Source organism: Triticum dicoccoides, chromosome 5B (genome assembly GCF_002162155.2).
Source record: "Triticum dicoccoides isolate Atlit2015 ecotype Zavitan chromosome 5B, WEW_v2.0, whole genome shotgun sequence".
In the NCBI taxonomy this organism is placed as follows: Eukaryota; Viridiplantae; Streptophyta; class Magnoliopsida; order Poales; family Poaceae; genus Triticum; species Triticum dicoccoides.
In genome coordinates this window covers 580,298,539-580,304,696 of record NC_041389.1, presented here as the reverse complement: position 1 = coordinate 580,304,696, position 6,158 = coordinate 580,298,539, and positions in this window count along the sequence as shown.

Sequence of the window (6,158 nt, the reverse complement as noted above, 5' to 3'; positions counted from 1 at the left end):
AAGGAGGCACTTGCGTACGTGAGGCTATGGACCTGGTGGGTCCCCGTTGTCATCCTATCCAAGTAAAGTCATCTCCTCGCTCGCACTCTCTTTCCGCCTGAAACAGTCAGCGCAGGCCGCACCGCTTCCCGGTGCACGCGATTGCTCCGCCTTCAAACGACACAAGTGTCGTCCGTATGTCCATCTGCCGCACACATTAATGATACGCAGTTGCCGAGCTGGTTACTCTGGCTCCACACGTCCGTCCCTCCGCCCGCCCACCATTGCTATATAAACTGTTGCGCCGGCCATAGCCGAAGTCATCCGGAGGACGACGACGTCCCAATGGAGAACATGGTAGTCGATGATCTGGCGCCAACCCCCTCCTCTGCGCCATCCTCGCTGTTGCATTGCACCATGACCATCGGCGAGGCCCGTGCCCAATATATGGACAGGGTGAGGCAGATGCGTGAGGAGCAGTTTCGGGAGGCCCATGCCGACGCCACCTACAACCACCATCTCCTCCAGGAGCACTTGTAGGCGGAGGAGAAGATCGCCGCAGAGCGGCCGGAGCTGGAGGCACTGCTCGACTCGTACCACTCCGCCCGCAAGGGCCGCCTCGAGCACTAGCGGTACCGCATGCGGGTGGCGGAGGCTGCCGCCGCCTACAAAGAGGCTAGCAAAGAGGGCGATGAAGCGGGCCAGGCGCTGTTTGGCGAGACCGAGGACGAGGCAGAGGACAATGCCGGCTCTGACGAGTCCCCGCTCCGCTGGCATCGATGACGCCCTGCTCCGTCGAGGCCCCGCGGCGCCAACAACGAGGCAGAGGACACCGCCGGCTCCGCCGACGCCCTGCAGCGCCAACAACGAGGCAGAGGACACCGCCGCCTCCGCCGAGGCCCCGCCCCGCCAACAATGTCGCAGAGGACAACACCGGCTCACCCGAGGCCCCACCATGCCGGCAACGTGGGGGAGGATTTCCACTGCTCCGCTAAGGCGCAGCCCGCCGGCAACAAGACAGAGGACATCGCCGGCTCTGCCAAGGCCCCGCCCCGCTGCCAACGAGGCCGCGCCACACAGAAAACGAGGAAGAGTAGAACACGGTAGGCCGCTGCCGCTCAGGTCCAAGCAAGGCCACTGCTGCTACCCTCCGGTTGAAGCCAAGCTAGGCGGGTTGACCATTGATGGCCGGTTAGCTTCTTGGCAGCGACGTGGAGTCGGAGAGCTGCACTGGAGAAGAACGCTGCTTCTACTTAACTGCTGGTGCAGTTGGCTGACTGACACGTGGGCCCAACAGGCCACATGTCAGTTACGCAACTGCACCTACAGTTAAGTCACTGAAGCTTCTGCTCGGCTCAGCGGGACATAGTTTGGTAGCTTCGGTTAATTAATTATACCTCCAGCGCACCCCTTTTTTGTTTTTTTACAAAAGGAGGATGACCCCCGGCCTCTGCATCTGGGAGATGCATGCGGCCACAAACACCCCTTTTTAGTTGAAGAATGTATGAAATGTAATGAAATCCGGCATGTTTATATGAAATCCTACCGTGTATGAATGAATTTATTTTGATTAGTTCGAATTCCTGTATCACTAGCATTGGATGAACATGCAAAACAATACGTACTAGCATTATTCCCAGGGTGATCACCACGTTTGTAGAAGTTTCACATGTTCTCCCTACAGTCCTATCTAGTCTGCATACAAGTTTTGTCTGCAGTCAAAGTATCTCTACTTTGACCAATCTCATACAAAAAAGTATGCACTTTCACAATGTGCGAAGTAAAAAGGAACAGAAGGACACTACAGGAATCAGCTACTTTGCCATCTGCCACGGCGGACGCCAAAGGCATGGATGGCAAAAGGGGACGGCAAAAGGGGACGGCTAAGAGCTGTGTTGCCGTCCGCTTCGGGCAGCTGACGGCAAAGGGGCCTTTGCCATCAGCAGCGGACAGCAGTAAATGCGCTGTTACTCCGTTAGGTGGTTAACGGCAGGCCTTTGCCGTCCGCTGCGGACGGCAAAGCATGTGCCGTCAGCCACTGTGGGCAAACTGACCAAATTGGTCAGCCTCCCAGGAAGCACAGTTGCCTGCCATGTGGCCTCTTTGCCATCTGCTGCTGATGGCAAAGGCCCCTTTGCCATCGGTGGCAGACGGCAAAGATCCTGCATATTGTCTCTTTTTTTTGTTTTTTTTACTCCAACAATTTTCACAGCAAATATATATCACATATCCAGCACATAAGTTTCATATCAAATATCCAGCACATAAGTTTCATATCACATGTCACATATCACATCAGTTTCATCCATACACATTGTTCAGACATAAGCAAGTTCCATCCATACACATTGTTCATACATAAGCAAGTTCATGATAGCAAGCTAGATACAATGCAAAGTTTCATCAAAGGAAAAGCAAGCACTCCATCATGGCAAGCTAGCTTCCATGAAGTGAATGAAATCTACAAAATGGTAAATAAGAAAGTTAGAAATAGGTGACTAGAACGAGAAGAAGACTAGAACAAGAAGTATATGTCATTTATGAGCTAACTTAGGTGAAATGGATCATATATGAGCTAACAAAGTTGAAATGGGTTGTTTATGAGCTAACTTAGTTGAAATGGATCATTTATGAGCTAACTTAGTTGAAATGGGTTGTTTATGAGCTAACTTAGTCGAAATGGATCATTTATGAGCTAACTTAGTTGAAATGGGTCGCTTATGAGCTAACTAAGGTGAAGGGCATCCTTTTTGAGCTAAGTAAAGTGAAATGGATCGTTTTTTAGCTAACTTAGGTGAAATTGATCATTTATGAGCTTTTATGAGCTAACTTAGTTGAAATGGGTTGTTTATGACCTAACTAAGGTGAAATGCCACATTTTTGAGCTAACTAAGGTGAAATGGATCGTTTTTAGCTAACTTAGGTGAAATGGATCATTTATGAGCTAATTTAGGTGAAATGGATCGTTTTTAGCTAACTTAGGTCAAATTGATCGTTTAGGAGCAAATCTAGGTGAAATAGGTCATTTTGGAGCTAACCTAGGTGAAATGGGTCATTTTGGAGCTAAACTAGGTGAAATGGGTCATTTTAAAGCTAACGTAGGTAAAATGGATCATTTAGGAGCTAATCTACGTAAAATGGGTCATTTTAGAGCTAACTTGGATAAATTGGATCACTTGTAAGCTAACTAAGGTAAAATGAGTCATTTTAGAGCTAACTTTATGTAAAATGGATCGTTTATGAGCTAACTAAGCTAATTATGCAATTTTTGACATAAGTAACGTAAGTACATATCGTTTTAGAGCTAACTTGGGTAGAATGGATGGTTTATGAGGTCAGTAAGCATATTAAGTCATTTTGGAGGAAAAGAAGCTAACTCTAGGTCATTATGGTAAGCATATTGGAGGAAACAAAGCTAAGTCTAGGTCTTTATGCATTTGTTAAGCAAAACACTAGAGAAACTTACCGTGATCAGGGAGGTGTACAAGCGGGCTGGCTCACGCCGGTAGCTGCAGAAGGATTGTGCGATGCGTTTCTGGAGTTAAGCTGCACCAAAGATCATTTCCAATGTCTTGTTAGCATTATGACACTCAAATGTTAAGACTAGCAAGTAATGTCCATTCTAATTAAACTCATCGTGCTCCCAGGAGCAATCACTGGCATCGGCGGAGCGGTCTGACCGGACTTCTCGCAAATAGATTGCACATTTGGTTTTCACAACAGAGTCATACTAGTTAGTAATGAGACTCAAATGTTAAGACTAGCAAGTAATCTGCAGAAGAAACTTACCACAAGGAGCTCATACATGGCACTTGCCTGCATGTCATTCCGTGCCCTCTCCTCCTCCAACATCTTTGTCGTCCTCTCCTCCAACTCCCGCTGCCTCTCCGCCGCCTCCGCCAGAAGTTTCTCTGTTCTATCTCTCTCACTCTGTATAGCAGCCTGCAACACCACTCACATGACCATTTGTAATCATTGATGGAAGCACACACAATGTAATGGAGAAAGATAGCTGAGTACTTATAACTAACCTTGAAGGCGAGTTGGACTGGCCGTTCACGAGGCCGTGTCTCAGGAGCGGAGCTCGACTGGCGCGCCTTGATCTCCGGGAGAGTGCTAGGACAACAGATAAGTCCATCTCCCATGGCTATGGAGCCATGGGACCTCCCGCCACCAGATATCATCAGCAGCTCTGTATCAATGGGACCCTGGCTCGGGTTAAAGTCCTCCCCTTTCCTCGCCTTCCCCTGATCTCTATATTGCACGAGCATGTCGTGGGCGGAGATGTTGGTGAAGTACTTTGGATCATCGAGGTCAGACGCAGAGAATGCCTTGAGTTTCTTGTAAGAGCCAGTGTGGGCCATGGCATACAGGTCGTACACCTCTGGCACCTTATCCGCCTTATTGTAGCGTGCCTAAAAGAGAGAAACAAAGTAAACCACATACCCAGTTCCGCCCGTACTGAAATAAGTTGGAGCTCCCTTGGTGGTATGGCACACCTTCCATTTGGGCACGTTTGTCCTTGGCCTCATTGTGGGAGGCCCGCCATTGTTTTGAGCACCACGCATTGACCAACACCTCCCAACAATCCATTCGATCCGCACACCATCTCGGAGGGGCCTAAGTTAGCAAATAGAAACTTGAGCGATACGGCTATGAATTACTAAATGAAGGAAGTAATTACAAAGCCTTAAGAATTACCTTCATGTACTGCTCCTTCTCAAGAACTTATCGCGGCACTCCTACTTGGGCTTCTTGATACCACGCCCGGCGTAGTAGTCTCGAACAGCCTGCACCCGAACCTCATGCCGTAAGTGCTGAAGTAGGCGCTTGCACTCCTTGTCGATAACATCTGCCGCCTCCTCCTCGTATCCCTCCTCACACATGTAGAATGTCTGCAATCAAATGATACAATATTGATTAGTACAATTAATAACTAGCTAGTTCAAGATTTTTAATTGTGTAATGGAGAAATTACCCAGAACTTTCTGATCACCACGTCTTCCCTCGTCTTGCACAAGACACCGTCAATAATCTCAACCGGCGGGGCCGGGCCAGCCAAGTAGTGCTCCCAACTCAATCCAACCTCTATAAGCCGACCCTCACCAGGCAACGTGACAAACCCCGGGAAGTTTTGCTGAATCAGAACTCAAGGACGTACACTTTCATGGTGGTCCCAACCCCTGCAGCATGACAAGGCCAACGCATTAGTTATTTGAAGAAACGTGAATGCAGAAGGTACAAAAAGATTAAATGCACTTACCTCTCCCCATCAGGGAAAATCAACCACCTCTGCTCGCGGGTCGCCGACACGGACGGGAGCCGTGTAGCACCACGCTGGTAGACGTTGCCCCCCTCCTCCTCAATATCATTCGGCTCCCCGTCATCATCAGCATGGCCACTCGGCTCCCCGCCGTCATCAGCATGGCCACTCGGCTCCTCAGGCTGACCCGACCAGGTACCCCATCCAGACGTGTGCTCCTGCGGGGTCTCGTGGGCCCAACTCTCGTGGGCCGAAGGCCCGTCGACCCGAGGCTCGTGGGCTGAAGACCCGTGGACCGGAGGCTCGTGGACTGGAGTCCGTGTAGCCTCCTCCTCGGACGAGTCCACCCTAGCAGTCACGTGCTCGGGTGAAACAGCTAGGGGTGGCGGCGAGGAAGGAGCCGTAAGAGTCACCCTACCTCCTCTCCCGCGACCACATGCTCCACCTCCTCTCTTCTTCTTATCTCGTCCCCTGCTGGGCACCGCAGTCGACGAAGAAGGGCCCGGTGGTGTCGACATACTGTCTAGCAACGCTCGGCGGAGAGGTGCGTGCACAATGGAAGACCTCGCAACATGCACCGACGAAGAAGGGGCCTCGGCGCGCTCCCGACCAGCGCCCACCATCTTTCAACACCTGCCATGACGAAGAATAAACAAAATTAGTACAACATAAAAAAGAGTACCGACATGAATAATAATATGTATATCACTTAAGTGTATCATCATCAAGTACAACATAAAAAAATTGAATACCTGACACTACAAATAATCTCGATCGGTATCATCAATAAATGCATAATCATCATCATCACCCCGACATGAAATTTATGCGTCGGATGTAGAGAAAAGCATATGCGTCGGATCGGGTGTTGTTTCGGGGTCGGGGGTCCGGGGTGTCGTGTCGGTGTCGGGGTGCC